Raw genomic sequence first — 18,269 nt, 5'->3', positions numbered from 1 at the left:
TTGGCCCGCTTTAAGCTGTGATATTGAAGTATTTATTGCGTTTTTATCTATCTTCCGCCTGTGACGTAATCGTGGACGCAAGGTTATTAGTTAAGTAAAAGGTCTTAAGCCCAGTTTAATGATTTAAAAGCCGGCACTAAAATATCAAGATTATTCTTTGAAGATATTTATAGTAGCAAATTGTTTAATATTGATCCAAAAGAGGACATCGAAGTTTATAAATATTTTTATTGTGATTTGTAAGATATTATTATTTATTTTTAAGTGCGTATTGAAGTTCTTTTTGAATTCAGTTTCAGATGCGTTGTTACTGACTACTATCACAAAATAAAAAGTCCTTTTTTTGTGCTCAGTAGCATAAATTGACAAGTTTCTATCGCCTAACATAATAGTATTAATTACATATGAAGTATTTTATTCCCTAAACATATGATTTCTACATATTCATATTTCAAATTGTAAATGGCCTCAAATACGTATAATATGACTTCCGATAAAAAGTATTTTAAATTAGTTACATTCACTTTTCTATGGGCTGCAGAAATAAATTAAAATTCTTTACTCCTAGTTATACAAAATAGTTATGTTTTCCTTTGGCTACACGTCCGGCAATAACTGCTTAAACACACTACTCTATTAATAAAAGGAGAAAAGTCGCAGGTGAAACTGAGTTTATGTTTCGAATAATTTCGGAATTTTCAATTAAAAGCGAGCAAACGAAAAAGTTCGCGCACACAGCGAGCAAAAAGTACTCTTAAGGCAGAAATTTATGTGGGAATGAATTGGTTTGGGTACGGAAATATTTGCGCCGAATGCAGGCTTACCGAATTTGTGTGTTGCTTTATTAAGTCTGTAATATAATTTTATTGTCTCTTCTTATTTTCGATATAATTAGAATATACTAGTTTTTGCCCGCGGCTTCGCCCGCGTTTAAAAGAAAATAATATAACATACTAACCTACATAAAACTGTAAATTCGTACCCTCAACTTTGCTAAAGATCATCACTTGATCAAATGCATAGTTTTCGATTCAATCCTTACTAATATCGATTAAAATAATCGATGTCTTGGGTCCAAAAGATCGATTCTCCGATTAATCAATCTTAGATTGTCATCCCTAGTTCCCGTGGGATTTCCGGGATATAAACTATCCTATATCCTTTCTCGGGTCTCAGACTATCTTTGTACAAAGGAGAATGCCCATTCTTGGTACTGATTTTTCTCATGCGTCAAAATGAAAGTAATATTAAAATTATTTTTTGATATTTTTACATAATTTGCCGATCAGAATAATTTCTTTGAACAGGAGATTCCATTTAAGATAAAATAAGACGAAATGTTGATTGTTGTTCTTAAAAATTAAAATGGCGGAATTTTATACTCGGAATTCAATAAGATTATTAGTGTTTTGACTAATGATTTTTCTCATGCATCAAAATGAAAGTAATATTAAAATTATTTTTTGATTTTTTTACACAGTTTGTCGAGCAGAATAGTTTCTTTGAACAAGGGGGTTCCATTTAAGATAAAATAAGACGAAATGTTGATTGTTGTTCTTAAAAATTAAAATGGCGGTATTTTATACTCGGAATTCATTATTTTAGGTTTTTAGGATTATTTTAGATTTTTTAACCTACTACCTTTAAAAGTAAATGGAATATGTTAATCGAACTACATTATAGGTACCTACTATCAGTTAAAACCGACCATCAATCTATCGTCGCATATTTTCGATTTTGAGGTTATGTAACATTTCGGTAAATAACTTCAGAACCCGGGTGCTGATCTAAAAAATAATTATTGGTGGTAGTATTTGGTTAATTATACATCGTCCACAACAAGTTTCAATTTGATGCAACTCTGGACGGCGGTCCATACTTTGATGGGCATTGTCCTTTCATTAAAATCGGTTCAGTGGTTTAGGCGTGAAGAAGAGACAACCAGACAGACAGACAAGACAGACAGACAGAGTTACTTTCGGATTTATAATATTAGTAAGGATTTAAGGGGAACGCTAAAGTTAAAAGCTAGAAGAAGAGAGATATATTTTCTGCATTACAAAAACGGTATTAAGCGTTGCTTTGTTCTAGTTTGAGAATGTGGTAAGGATATTTTTCTGGCACACGAGGCGTTCGAACTTTTTATTTTGTAATTGCAGAGAGCAGACGAGCATGCAGGCCACCTGATGGCTTTGCCGCCCATGGATATCTGTGATCAACCCTGGATAAAATTAAATTCTTTCCTGAAGTTGTTACAGATGCGCCGCTACCCCTGACCACCAAGCTGCAATGTCTTTGATAAATATTTCTTCCTTACCACGCCCTTCACACCAGAACACAACAGCGCTTAACTGCTGCTGTTATAAGGCAAAAATAGGTTTGGCGGACCTTACCTACCTACAAAGTTACCTACAAAGATCGAAATTTTAGTAGGCGGAAAGTGTCAAATTAAAAAAAAATCTTGTTACACAACAGAAATAGATATGACAGTAATGCCGCGAAATCGAACCATGAGTTTTTCTACCTTTATTTTTTAAGCATGGCAAAAATAATCTTCATTAAGAAAAACGTCAAGCAAAACATTTTACTTCTATAATTTTACAATTAAGAGAAATAAAAAACTCAATAAAGCTAAGAATGGCTTACTTCCGTTTCGCAGTGACGTCACCGCCCCACCCACTTACGTCACGACCTGGCGGGAACGCGGCACAGATAAATATGAATAGTTTATCTGCGCTCACAATACAGATGTCGGTTTAATAATTAAAAAGTTGTACAAAATAGTTTTCTATACAATTGTTTCGCAATGTTTTGAGTAAATTCATAGCAGCCATTTTTGTTTATCTCGCTGCTGGGCTTGGTTTCCCATGACTGCATACCCACCCCACCCATTACTGTCCCACTGCTGTGGACGGGTCTCCTCTCAGAAGAAGAGAAGGATTAGGCCATAGTCCACCGCGCTGCCCAAGTGCATGTTGGTAGACTTCACATACCTTTGAGATTGTTTTTTTATAAATCTCTCAGGTATGCAGTTTTCCTCACGATGTTTTCCTTTACCGTTTTAGCAAGTGATAATTAATTTCTAATACGCACATAATTTCGAAAAATCAGAGGTGCGTGCCTAGGATTTGAACCTCGGACCCCTCGATCGAGAGGCCGAGTTTCTTAACCACTAAGCTATCACTGCTGATTGTAGAATATGTAGCTCCAATATGGATTGCTGGAGTGAGGTTCTCTCAGTGGCCGTATCGAGACAGATGATTAACCACTAACGGTCGCCCATCGTTGCTGCACTTCGTATAGCTTCTGATCTGAGGCTATTTCATTAAGTAAAATTAGCAAGGATATATAGATATTTTGAACTAAAAAATCCTATATTTTACAAACTACTTAGTTAAATCTACAAACTTAATTTTTACCTAAACAATTTCAAATGTTAAGGTTAATCTAATTTGCCTAAAAGCTCATCAGCGTAGACGAAGCTTTAAGCTTGTAGAACTTCGTATTTTATGTGGTTATTGACCTCTGAACTATAGCCTAGACAAAGATGCTTTTTCTGCCCGAATGGAAAAATTTAATGCAAAACTTTTGGCAGTCGGTCTTACCCGAGAGTAAAGTTGCAATAAACAAAATTTATGACCTGAATGGATGTAATTCAAATGTAATGCATAAATATATTGTGTTATTTATGTCGTATACTAATTTCCAGTAGTATAGTGGTTACTTTGGCTTAAAAAGTTAGGGTTTGAAGCCCAGGCATGCGATATAATTTTTTTATAATGTTTGCGTTTACGATAGATAATTGTTGAAACTCGACACCTCAATTAAAAGGTCCGAGGTTCAAATCTAGATCTCTAATATTTAATAGTATATAATATGTATTAATCATTTATTACCTATTACATAAGTATGTATTTGTATGTAGAAATTAATGATCACGTGATTATCCGCCGAAGAAAATCATCATGAGGTTACTTTTACACCTGAGAGATTCCTAAAAAAGATAAAATCTGTGTGAAGTCTACCAATCTGCTGGCTAGCGTGGTGGCTTATGACCTCCAGGCTTCTCATTCTATCAGGAGATTGGTACCAACAGTGGAACAATAATGTTAACGACATACGAGAAATAACATTTGCGGACCCTTTGCGTGTTACACTTAGACTTTCCAGTGACGATATGTATGTATGTATGTATGTATGTATGTATGCAATATTTTTGAGCAGTCAGGTTTTTAATTTTTATATAGCTTAAATACATATTTAAAAATAACAAAGTTGTAGTCTCACGGTGTTTTTCATTTCTTAAGAAATTATTGTTAAAAAAAGCGTAAAAATAGAACTAACCTTTAAACTTTGTAACTTTGTGACGTCACGCAAACTTCTCAAGAAACCTTATAAAATTGTTCCCTATTTCCCTGTTAGGTATTTTCTTTCAATCGTACAAGCCACTTTACTTTACAAGGAACCGCTCTCAGTCTTAAGCTGTCTCCACAGGATGCAAAATGCATTATAGTTTTAGTTTACTTTGCTTATTTTTAGGGTTCCGCACCTCGAAAAAGCGGAACCCTTATTGGATCACTTTGTTGTCCGTCCGTCCATTCGTCTGCCTAGACCTTTTATTTTTAGGGTTTCGTACCTCAAAAGGAAAAAACGGAACCCTCGTAGGATCATTTTGTTGTCTGCTGGTTGGTGAAATTTATATCAAATACTCAGGTCTACTGTCCCTTAAAGCTGTAAAAAAATTAAACATCTAAGCCAACTCAATCAAAAGATACAGGCGTTTCATTACAACCGTTATTTGCACCCTACCTATTATTCTATTTCTTTCTACTTTAACTCCTCACCTTAGGGTTGCCTGGAAGATATCGCTGATTAGCGATAAGGCCGCTTATTGTATTTTGAAAATTATAATTTTTTCCTTGTGTATATTTTTTTATGGGTACAATAAGGTATATTATTATTATTATTATATGGGGGTATACAGAGTTACGGTGTGCATTTGCTTGCCTATTTTTGTTTTAAACGGCTTTACAGATTTTTATACATTTATCGGGTCACTTGTATTTATCAGCTATTGTTAGCTTGTATTTATTGTTAGACACGGTAGGTCCATTGTCAGGGTGTAGATTTTTTTCTGATTTTTTTTTATTACTACTTAACGCAAAAAATAAGTGTTGCAAATTGATCTCAAAAAATGTCATATACATATTTTATTCAAATTTTTTTCTACCAATCCAACAACCGATCGCGCACGACGTTGATTAATTTTCTAGATCGATTCATCAACGTAGTAGACATTAGCAAAGTAAAAACTCAAAACACAAATCCAAGTATACAATTTACATAAAATGACTATAAATATATTTAGTGTTTGTTTAGTCACACCACATGGGGTCAAAGAACGACCACATACGCTTCGCATGCAATCATCGCACGCAAACCTAAATGGCACTCGATGCCTGTGTCCATTGCACTATGGTATTCATTGGTCAAAATTTTACCAGATATTGACTACCGTCCGTTATTAATATTGGATTATCCTATGTTTTGCCTACCAAATATCAACATTTGTCTTTTGGCAATTTTGACATGTTTTCGTACTGGGCATCGTCATTTTTTAACCTTTGGTAAATTTGAATTGATTGATTTTGTATAACAAACGTATAAACTCCTTTGCAAAAAAAACGGGCACCTTACACACACACTTTACCTTAGCTTTTCTATGGGTAAATATTATTATATTTTTAGTATGTCATTAGCTTGGATGACTAGAAATTTCTTATTATCAATGAGAATCTAGTTTTTTAACACTTTTATCCTGGTATCGGTGTTTTAGTCAATGTAAACAGAGAGCCGTGTTAAAATGGACATTTTTATGGGTATAATGAAATTAAGACTACGAGTATTTTTATGGTATTTTAATAAAAGAGACATTAAAAAATAAAAATTAATAACGAGTATGACCTCCTCTTGCAGCGATTACGGCATGTAATCGTCTTGGCATGCTTCCCACCAGGCTTTTGATGGTGTCCTGTGGAATGTGTTCCCACTCAGTCGAGATTACACGTTTAAGCTCTCTGATGTTTTGTGGAGGTGGTTGGACAGATCGTACTCGCCTTTTTAGGAGGTCCCAAACATGCTCAATGGGGTTAAGGTCGGGGCTCCGCGCTGGCCAATCCAAACGACGAATACCGACCTCTTGCATATAAGCATCTACGTCGCCAGAACGGTGGGCCCGAGCATTATCGTCCATGTAAATGGCATCTTCACCAATTACAGTCAGTGCGGGTTGTGCATTTTGAGAAAGGATTTCTGTTATGTACCTATGCGCATTTAGTGAGCCATTTTCTATGAATACTATCTCGGTACGATAGTTGGAAGTTACGCCCGCCCAAAACATAACGGACCCTCCACCATAAGGGGTGATTTCTTCAAAACACACATCGGCATAGCGTTCCCCTGGTCTTCGTAACACTCGCCGACGTCGGTCCTCACCATGCAGACAAATTCGAGCCTCATCGGAGAAGAGTACGCTACTCCAGTTACCTGGTGTCCAAGATAGGCAATTTCTAGCGAACCTCAACCGCGCAATCCGGTGCTCACGGAGTAACTTGGGGGCCCGCGCTGGTCGTCGACTACGTATATCAGCAGCTAAAAGTCTTCTCCTCACAGTCCATAGGCTAACTTGTGCTCCTCGTACCTCTTCAAGGTTTCTTTTGAGGTCTATGTAACTGCATTTGCGGTTCCTCAGCGCCTGAGTCACTAAAAAGCGATCGTCTCGCGGCTGTGTGCAACGTTTTCTCCCAGAACCTTGCCTTCTCTGAACGGAACCTGTCTCTTGGTATCGAGTCCAGGTTCTTTGTACGGTTGAACGACTCACGTTTAACCGCTGTGAGACGTAACATTGGCTACACCCCTCTTCCAGCAGCGCTATAATTTTACTAGCTCTCATTGCTTTTTCTGCCATTACGATAGACACAAAGATATCTGTTTTAAGTCACAATAAGGCAGAATTATGCGATAAACATAAATTGTTGTACTAAAAATAACGAAAAGTTACTTTTAGTTGCTTGATAACCTTTTAACCGCAAACCCGCGAAAAGTGTCACAAAATGAAAAAGGGATTAATAATTTAAAAAACAAAAGTTTTGAATTTGGAATGAACTTTTTTTCATACCCAGACTCTTTATTAAGTGCCAGTAACATAGTTTGGCTATTAAAACCTCTGAAGAACTAAATTATTACCAATAATGTTAAAAAATCAAACCCGCCCGTTTTTTTTGCAAAGGAGTGTATTTATAGACCACTACCCCCCTAATGATAAATTTTCAATCAGGTGTTCGAATTCGAGGTTCTACTGTTATTAAAATTTATTGAATTGCGTGAGACTTTAGTGAAAATCAGTTCATTTTTTAAAAAAATATAATAAAACAAAAGTACGTGTCAAGTAATTGAAAATAGCACTTAAAATAAAATTAATAAACGAATACGGCCTTATAATAGTTTCTCTTGATGTCTTAATCGCTAGCGACAATCCCAGCAGTGGGACAAGGTTGCCGTCATAAACAGGCCATTATTATATCCAGGTCACATCTGCATAACACTCGTGATCGCCGTTTACGACAGTCGACGTCCATGGAAAACAATTCCGCGTCGTAAACTGACCATTAACTCGAATTAATATATCACTTTACTCGAAGTGTATGTTTATGTTGACGGATCGACAGTTTTATTGGACTAGCATTCCATCTGACTTTGTCGATTTTGGTTTACTTCAGAATGTAATATGGATTACACTTGGCGAGGTTTGATGGTGGTTGCAATGCCATCGATTTGTTAAACTGAGTTTCAGTTAAGTATCTCTTTACCAAATTTTTCAGACAATAATTAAGCAGCTTTACGCCGTTCTTGGATATAAGCATACGAGTACGATAGTGCTTTTAGTCCGTTATTTCGTGTATAGCACTACGTTAATTCCCGGAATTTGGTAACACACTTCGTGCTTTTAGATTTAGTGCGTGGTAGACTGTTGACGAAATCGACCACCAGGTGGCGTATGTACAATTGTGCATATTGTAGACTCGGCTTGACGTATCGTTTAAAACAATGGAGCCATAGACTACTTTTCAGGTGAAACAATTATTATATTAGTAAATACTATTTACTCACGCTTTTTATTGTGTATTTTGAAAACATACTTTATTACTTAGACGAAAGTTATTAGTAAATTTGTGTTAAGCTTAGCGGTATGGTGTCCGCCCTGTGATTTAGTCGCTCTTCTTTCAAGGATTAAGTAGAAAAGGCCTATAAAATTTAATCAAGAATATGTACAGCTATCTCATTCTGCGAAAATAAACATCTACTGCGATCACTAACAACCAGAATATAATAAATAGAATTTTTTTCACTACGCTATATAGGTATTTATGGTTTTGTATTTGTGTAAGTACTTGCCCATACATTTCCAATCAGCGACCCTAGCGGACTGTATCAGAGCTGATTGGAAATGTATGGGAAATACGTAAACAAATACATAAACGGTCATTTTTGTCAAAACGTACAAACTCATACTAAAGGGTACTGAACAGCAGCTACAGTTTATTAACTACAACATTTGTTACCACAAAATAATGGACGCTAAACGTCATCCCAGGCTTCCATGTACCGCATGACAGCGTAAAATATTAAACATTAAAACGAACATGGCGGTCGGAAGTGGTTTCAGTGTGGCACCTGCTCCCGTTTCCGGTTTCAGGCCGCAACATTAAGGGTTGTGTTCCAGTAACTAGTGGAACAAATTTTACCCTTTGTTCTTTTCACGCAAATTTTACCCTTTTTAAACGGATTAAAAACAAACGACCATGCAACCCACCTATTGGTAAGTGGCTGCTACTGCCCATATAAATTTGACATAAACTCCATATAGAAAAGGGCTTCTACCTAACGCCGATCACAGATATACTCGTATGTTGCTACTCATGAGGACAATGATGGGTGCCTCAAAATCATAAATGTGAGTTAGGAGATATCCACAATTCCACCAAAACGCAAGAACCCTTGAAGGTGGTAGAACCCTTTGTGGTTCGACTCCAGCGGCACCACCGCCACGCCTAATTCTGCCTAATAACATTCCGTTTTGAAGGGTGTGGTAAGGGAGACATACTTTTCCGAGCCGTTCCAGCTTAGTCCTCAGGGTAGCGGCGCATCTGTGACCGTCCTCAGGTAGGAATATCTAAACCTATCTGGGGTTGATTACAGATGTCTATGGGTGGCAGTAGCCACTTACTATCTGCTGGACTGCATGCTCGTCTGCTGCTCCTATATTATGAAAAAAAACTGCTTCACACTAGAAAAAGGTTTGGTGGTGGTACCACCTTGATTTCCAATTTGACTGACTTTTTTAATAATCATGTGATATATGATTCATCCACTCCTGAATTTCAAATAGCACATAAAAATATGAAACTGCTCTATCATAGTCGTAAAAATAATTTCGCATACAGAAATTTCTGCTTTAATGTCCATATATGACGTCATCACGATTCGAGCCAAATGACGTCACCCACGTCATTTGCTGCGTAAGACACGTAAAGGACTGGTGTTACACTTCACAAATATTATTTAATATATTTTTATAAGTTAAGGGCCCATTTCCTGTCACGCGGCTGTACGTCCGCACGCGTGTAACTAGTATGCTATCGTTACATAGAAACTTTTCCTATCATACATGCAAGCGAGATGCAAAGAGATTGCGGTGGGTTGAGCGCCTTTCCTGTCGCGCGTGTTCACACTCGTATGCGCGTTCCACACGCATTAATTTAATATTTTTTATTCAGGTAAATATTCATCACTACTATGTTCTTATGTGGATCGCTAGATTTCAACTGTTTATTTTTTATCTTTTTTTATAATTATACCTAAACGATGAGGCAGACGGGCTACCTGATGGAAAGCAGTCACCGTCGTCTATGGATATTTGCAACACCAGAGGCGTCGCCAATGCATCGCCGGCTTTGGAGGAGAGCTCTTTTTACACCTTTTTTGAAGAGCCCATGTCATATCTGTGTTTATTTTTGATGTGAAACATCTATAGCCGCACGTAAAACCGATTTCTGGCGTGGCGACGCATGCCGTGGCCACGCTATACGATGGTATATATATACAGTCTATATGCAGTAGTGTGAACGGTGTGGCGACGCGTCGCCATGCACAAACTATTACCGAAGTCACTGATTAAACGAATTAAGTAGTCACGATTTGAAATAAATTCGTAAATTTTTGTATTTAATGAAAATAAATGTTTATTCAATAAATAGTCATCGTTATCTGGAAAAAAATCGTAATATTTTATTTTATCATTATGACATATTTAGTTCCTATCACAATATGTTCTTTTCTGCATATTACTTTTACAAAATAATGTCGATGTTTCACATCTGCCAGGCGTCCCGTGACGGCTCACATTTTTTTTTGTATGTGTATTTCTGAAGTAAAACTTTTCTTCCTTTCTAATAAATATAACTTTAGGCTCATCGCGGCTCGTATGTGTGTGCTTATAAAACAATAGATTCGGTAACTAAGGTGGGATCTTTAGAATTTCTTCGCCACAAGGTCGTTTCACGCTATTCGCTAACAGTGAGACACTGGAATTTCCAACATAAAACTGCAATTAAACTCATGATTTGTAACGGTGTTTTGTATGGGGCTGTTAATTATAATTTTATAGCATAACGTCATTGAGCATTTGCTTCAACTTCGTCATGAATAATTTGAACTGACTAATACAATAAGTCTGTCATCATCATTATACTAATTTTGACACTGTCTCACTACTGATCTCAGGCCTAAAGAGGAACGGCCTAATACACATAAGACTTCGAAAATTCACGCATGTGTGGTATTTCAAATCGATTTTATTTTTGATATTTTATTTACTATGAATTAAGAAAATCAATGTATCTACGAGTAAGTACACAAGGTACTACATAAGTACCTTAAATTTGATTTTCAGAAGTTTAATACTCGTATGTAAAAAACAAGAACATTAAATTTCAACTTTGTCATTTAATGTGTAAAACATTACTTTGAAAAATTGACGCTATTTGCTAAAGGTTAACCACGCAGGGTTTTGGGTTCGATCCTCAAGTTGACATACAAATTATGATCTGGAATCTGGATTATGATCTGAATCATAAATCACTTGTATCTTAAATCATCTGGATCACCCAGAGGTGACTGTATCTTTTGTGTCCATGACATCTAAAATACGATATACTGATGTAAAAACCGTCATTTTGAACATAAAACCGACAAAAATCAAAACGAACAAAAGGCCCTCCAACCTCCAGCGTCTAGTGAACTTAGACCTCAATGCTAAACAGCAGAAAAATGTTCAAAAACACAGTACAAAGCTAAGGGTAATTAAACAGTGAGTGTCGCTAGCGCTATTTCTGTACGCTGTGGAGCTGGCCGCCCGCCAGATACCGAATATCTCACTAGACGCCCATGACGCCACGAGGTGTTTTGATTCTGATCGCTAAATCATGCAAACATCAATGCTTTGCATGCAATCATTGCCTTGGGCCTTGTTCTTTAACGCATAAGCGTCTAATTCTTAGTAATTAATACAATCACATATCCTTGATTATATAAACTTATGACACCTTTCTTGTACACTTTATTATTAGATATTCATACTTGAGGTCGGTACAGATGCACCGCTACCTCTGAGGACTAAGCTGAAACGCCTCTGGAATGTATGTCTCCCTTACCACACTATTCAAACCAGAACGCAGCAGCGCTTAACACTGAGACGGAGTCGAACCACCAAGGGTTCTGCCTTCAAAAATGCTGTCCTATTAAGAACTTGAACTTAACTAGAACGTGTTCTGGTTTGAAGGGTGTGGTAAAGGAGACATAGTTTTCCGAGTAGTTCCAGCTTAGTCCTCAGGGGTAGCGGCGCATCTGTGGCCGACCTCAGGTATATCTAATCCTATCTGGAGTTGATTACAGATATTCGTGTCCCGAGGGATTAATGTAAAATCGCGTATAAGTAGAGTACATTTTTACAGAATGAAGTGTCGTTCCCAGTCATCTTTCTACTAAATTAACTTAGACAAACTTGTTTTTTTCATTGATGACATATTACATGTGTTTCTGTGTATCAGACGTACTCACTTTATCTTTCTTTCAGAACATTTTGCAAATTTATATCTCCTATAGTATAAAAATGATAATAATAAAGAGTATCTATCTGATATTTTTTTATTTTTAGAAGATTTCTTAAAAAAATCTGCTCACACTTTAAGCCCTTTTAACAATCACGGAGTACAATAGCCTATAAGTATCCGTCGCTCCCTGGATATATCGAGGCGTCTGTTTTTTGTTTAAAACTTTTTAATGGCGTTACACGTAGTCGTATAAAACGTCGAGATTGTCCAGAGCGCTTTGTTACCGAAATAACTGACTTCGATCGGTCGGTTTATGGAACGCCAGTAGGTTTAGTATAATTGGGCTGATTTGGAGACTTGTCCTGATGTGTTTTGAAGATAAACTTCTGGTGGCGAATCGACAATTGAACGAGAATCTAGTGGGCAATATCAAAGATACATGTAGTCGTTATGCCCATTTAGTTATATGAGGGAGAAGAAAGATGTAGCTCAGGCCACGGGGTGCAGATATTATACGGATATTTTATTATTTATATTTTTAAGAAGCTACACTTCTATAGCGTTTATGGCTCCGTGTCGCTGAATCAAATAGCTTTAAGAAAAAACAGTGTTAATTAATTGTGTTGGCAACAACGTATCGTCATCGATCATCGAAAGCTACTGACCTCATGTTTTCTAGTAAGTTCTGGAGTGTACTCCTCTATGCTACTCTAATACAGATCGAGAAGATTCTATTAAATTTAGCCTTTAGCGGTCATCTGCTTAACTTTCGACCAAGCTTGACGCTGGTTTGCCCGATAACCACGACTGTGGAAATCGGATACCTCTACCTAATACAAGAAATAAATAGAATTATCCTTATTTAAAATCAACCCATGGTCACCCTACACAGGCCGGACACCGTTCGATGTATCACAGAATCGATTCATGTTCGGGAGGTCTTTTTATTGGTCCGAATATACAGTCAGCTTGACGGATTGTGGACGAGGCCTATGGAAAGATACTATGAGTTTTGTTACATAACTAACTTTAAACATTGGAAACATTGTCGCGTAGTACCTTTTTTTTCTTAACAAGGGGGAAACTTTCAAAACCCCGACGACGTGGGAGCGACGCCGGATTATGTGGGATTTTTACCGCACTAAAAACCCCCCGCGATGCCCCAATCGGGCTCTGCCCTGGGAGAGCAGTTTTCGCTGCTCCCAGACCATCTGGTGTTCACGACGGAATGCGACCATACGTACCGCCGTCCTTCCCGGGTTCGCTTACTGGACGTTTAAAGCCACTCTCTTGCCGCTCTCTTGCCGCTCTCTTCCCACTCTTGCCGCCCGCAACCCCGGAAGCCCCCTTTTAGTCGCCTCTTACGACAGGCAGGGGATACCGTAGCCCTATTCTAGTCCCGGAACTACAGGGACATCGCGTGGTACCTAGATTTTTAGATATGCGTCAAATGTCAAAGATACCTCGACCGAGAAGAGAGAAAGGGAGAGATAGGAAAGAGGCTTTTGTAACTCGAAGTCGGCTTTCTGTACCTAAGATCATTATATAAAAATAAGGCCTACATAGGCCTTCATATTTAAACTCTATGCCATATTTATTAAATGATTGTGTTATGAATATTAAAGAGTAAACACGGATATAAAATGTGTCATCGAATACTAAATCCTACACAATACTACTTACTACACAATGAAATTACTTGAAAATCATACGATTAAAATAAAATTTAATATCTTAAGGGACCCTACACTCTCTCTCTACACACTCTCTCTCCCTCTAGTACACTCATCATTATGGACAAAGATTAGTAAAGATACTTCGCCGCCTTGAAATTTAATGAAGACACAAACGGCTTATTAGTAAGTTTTTTTTTTAATTCTTGACAAATAAAAACATTTTTAGAGAAAATTTACGAATAAATAACTAATACTGCGTAATTTACATATTAAATAAATAAATATATCAAATATTTTAGGGACATTTTAGCACGGAGACGTGGCAAAACTTTTTTACGCAACTATTTCAATTCTCAAAACTGGGTACATTATCTTGTTAGGAGTGAGTAATCTTTACTTATCTATGATTATCGGTGCGCCAATTTAGCATCTAGCATTATATTCTTAGTTTTGATTGGATTCGCTTTTCCTGTCCCGCACGCATATATCACTCGCACCCGTGAATTAACTCGATGCTGCCTCTTTACGACTCGTGTACATATGCGTATGACACGATAGGATGTAAGAGGCGCGCGTGTGGACGAGACACGCGTGCATGCTTATGCGTGATAGGAAGAGCACCCTTATACTTAGAAACTCACTTTAGGTACTAAATCTGAAAACAATATGTTTACGTCTATGTAATTTTTATACAAAATATATTTTATATATCTACTTACGAAATTTTCAATACAAAAATTTCAATATATTATGACATGCCACCAAAATATTTTCCTTTAATGTCCGCGATTAATTGCCTGTACAAAATAATTAAAATATATTTGTCTTCCCAATTTTTATGTGATTTCAACCAACCACTTATCTTTTTTTTATATAATATAGGAGTAGCAGACGAGCATGCAGTCCACCTGATGGTAAGTGGCTACTGCCGCCCATGGACATCTGTAATCAACCCCAGATAGGATTAGATATTCCTACCGGAGGTCGGCCACAGATGCGCCGCTACCCCTGAGTACTAAGCTGGAACACCTTGGAAAAGTTTGTCTCCCTTACCACACCCTTCAAAACGGAACACAGCAGCGCTTAATACTGCTGTTATTAGTTAGAAATAGGTGTGGTGGTGGTGCAAGAGTCGAACCACAAAGGGTTCTATCTCTAAAGGTATCTCCAACAATTTCACTGTACCATGGTTATAAATTCAAAAAATTGTATAGATGTAGTATAAAATACTATCAATTACGTCATTTTAAGATTTACCTTAAAAAGGGTTATTCCTTCATCTCGTATCGACCTGGAGAGGAGGAGACTCACCTGTAACAAAAAAGTTAAATATTGGTCACAATTTATCCAAAAAGTAAGAAAAATATACAGGGTGCTCCAAATATCATTGTACTTAATGCTTGATGTAACGAAATTTAATTTTGTCTCATTTTAATTTTTACATAATATTTGTATACGTATGATCGCTCATTTATTATGTGTAAATTAAATAAAAAGAGGCTTTTTTTCATTTTTGCAAGTTAGATACGATATCTTAAAATTATATAATGTTGGGCCTAATATTTTATAATCACATTACAAAATATCTGAAAAAAGATCTTATACGAATATATAGATATCAGTTATTCTTAATTAACATTCTTGTAAAATTAATACATTTTTGGAACACCCTATACATAAAACAACGCATTCTAACAAGAGAGACACAAATGGGTTTGTTTATCACAATTAAATATTAATTACATTACACATAAATAAATTTCAGATTCGTAATACAATAACATATTTCCTATTGTGCATGGAATGGTCGCATTATTAATAAATAATAAATTCGTTATTAATTACGGAAATTAATTTTTTATTTGTGTTTACACTCATATAAATATAAAATAAGGGGTAAATATATTTTTTACCCGACTCCGGAGGGTAATTTGAATTTTTTGAGCGTATTTTAAGTCTCGTACTTTGGCACGTCATATAGCCCAAACGGTTTGACGGATTTTGGTTCAAGAGGTGCCCATTGCCCATATAATTTTAAGCTGAAAACTACCAATTATACAAACAAAAACTCATCTTAAAATTACTATGTTTATAGTATTAAGTTGATTCTCCCTTTAATAATAAAGTTTCATAATAATTCATATAAGAATTTCTTATATGAATGCCTTAGAAACTTAACTAGAACTAAATCAGAAATAGGTGTATAGTCATACAATTAACCCTGTAACCCTTTTTGGCGTCATTGGACAAAACCCACCCCTTATCGACCTAATTAAAGCCTCATCGCTCTCGCCCTACATGCCTATTTAAACTAAACAACGATAGATGGCGTTGGCGACCGATAAACCATTGTACTGAACCTATTGTAAACCGACCACTATAAAAAGAACGCCCACCTAGTTAACTTTGAAACATTTATAGAGGGAAACAGGTAACGAGAACAGAGGCACGGGTCTGGATATACTGGACAATGTTTAATAGAAACGATAACTAAACGGTATCGAGCCTTCAGGTACTGAAATGGCAAAGGTAAGGTTGGTATCACTGATAATAGTTTTAGACGCTTCGATGAGCTATTTTAATGGGCTATTTTTATATTCTTATAACGTATGTACGATCATTCGCTGGATGACGGGATGGTGGACCCACAATTAGGGCCAATACTAAGATGCAGAATGGATTTTTTTCTTCCCTGGAAATGGACCCCATATATTTCTGCGTGTAAAACCGGTATGGAAATCGCTATGCCATATTCGCCATCCGATGTCGGCTGTACGGTCCCCTTGGAAGCTTTTAACACGTTAGCTGCGGAACGCGGCTTAAAACACCTCGTCCATGTCTGGTCGTTATAGCGGTAAGAAAAAACTTTAACTTCTCTGTGGTGCGAGAGGCATAACTTCCGTCTGGTTCAGTGTAGGAGAGTGATAACTATATGTTTGTGATGTGCTACTGATTCCTAGTTCTATGGTACACCAACCTAATGTCGGGTTTGTTAGACCTCGTACCGCACTGAACAAATAATAATGCTAACACAGTGCGGAACGAGGTTGGGAACGCCTCGTTTCCCCACGCACCTCGTACCGCACCCTACGCTAGCTTCACGTGGTTAGTGTTGTGCAACGCAGTCGAGGCTGCGTAGCGACGAAGTAGGACCGCTGTCTTTATGTTGAAAATTATCATGTCGAAACGTTGCCGAAAAAAGTTGATCATGGAGGAAGATGAAGAAAAACCGGTTGAAAAATCTGAGCCAGAATGAGAATACAGGAAGATATTTCAAAAACAGGTAAGTCACAAATATACTCTGTCTAGGTGAAAGTCCAGTAGTGAGACTTGGCAGGCTAGGCGTATATCCGTATAGTAAGAAATTGTTATGACCTGAACCTGTTATGGTTCAAACAAAAGTTAAGTAGCTACATTATTGATATAGGAAACGTAGGCAAAATCGTTACCGAGTATTCCGATTACTCTTTACCCTAATCTACTCGCTCCTACTTTTCAGAATCCACTGCAAAGAAAGCACATCATCTCGATAAGGGTCCAAAGAAGAAGAGATGTGTCGGATCCTACGAAAAACTCCGCACATTCTTGACATGTCGTGAGGCAGACAAAAAAACCAAAAAAAAAATCTCACGGAATGCACTGTTTGCAAAAAACCTTATTGTCTGAAATGTTTCAATGAAAAACATCCATAACTTTTCTCCCTTTTGTATTCATTCTGTCCATAACGTTGATAAATAAAAACAATAAAATAAAATCGATATTTATTTTCCCATCACTAAATTATATGGAAACCTGCCATTTTTCAGTGCGGTCCGAGGTGCATTAGACCCACATTTTATTTTACCCATAGAATCTAAAGTAACGAATTTAACCAAGGGCGGCGGCAGTTTTAGGTTAATCAACTCATTGTTAATAATAATCAAGACAAAAGCCGTCGATTTTGTCTTATTTGGCGCCAAAAAAAGGATTTTAGTCTCCTTCGGGCGGTGGGATTTAACACGCCTCGTGCCGCCACAATGTCGGATATAGGACGAGGTTTAAAACAACTCGTAACGCAGTAATGGAAAGTACAGAAAAATCTGTGCCGCAGGGAACGTGTTAAGGAGAGTTTTTAGTGGGTTGGTTCTCCCTTCAGGAGGTCCTTACACGAGCCCCACACGACGCAGGCAGCGGCCGTCGCGGCGTGTAAGTGCTTGGATGCATTTTTACTCCTCCCTCTCCGCTGAGGGTTAGCCCAGTTTTCCACCTATTCGTCTGGGCGCTCAAAAAAAAAAACGCTTTGCCACGTGGGTACTAGATATTCTAAAGGAGTAAAAGCAAATAGAAATATTTGCCCGACCCGTACAATGCATGCGTATGGTGCTTGAGTATAATCCCTTCACTATGATCGATTAGTGGAGGCATAATTCAGGATAACTGAAAT

At 37.2% G+C, this 18,269-nt stretch overlaps 1 protein-coding gene across 9 annotated transcripts in view; it reads right to left on the bottom strand.

Moving 5' to 3' along the window:
* Nucleotides 1–18,269, bottom strand: part of PMCA (plasma membrane calcium-transporting ATPase 3) — a 218,925-nt gene that overhangs the window by 188,653 nt on the left and 12,003 nt on the right. The window contains exon 1 of one of the 9 annotated variants that reach the window (XM_073089666.1): nucleotides 15,104–15,130. The exons of the other annotated variants lie outside the window; for them this stretch is intronic. The gene's annotated coding sequence lies outside the window, so the exon portion shown is untranslated. Of the gene's footprint in view, nucleotides 1–15,103; nucleotides 15,131–18,269 lie in introns of those variants that run through there. 9 annotated transcript variants of the gene reach the window in all.

This window comes from Epargyreus clarus, unplaced genomic scaffold (assembly GCF_041222505.1).
Source record: "Epargyreus clarus isolate Ecla_fem2 unplaced genomic scaffold, WU_Ecla_fem_2.2 ptg000031l, whole genome shotgun sequence".
NCBI lineage: Eukaryota > Metazoa > Arthropoda > Insecta > Lepidoptera > Hesperiidae > Epargyreus > Epargyreus clarus.
The sequence above is the reverse complement of the archived record's forward strand: the minus strand, read 5'-3'. Positions and strand labels throughout refer to the sequence as shown.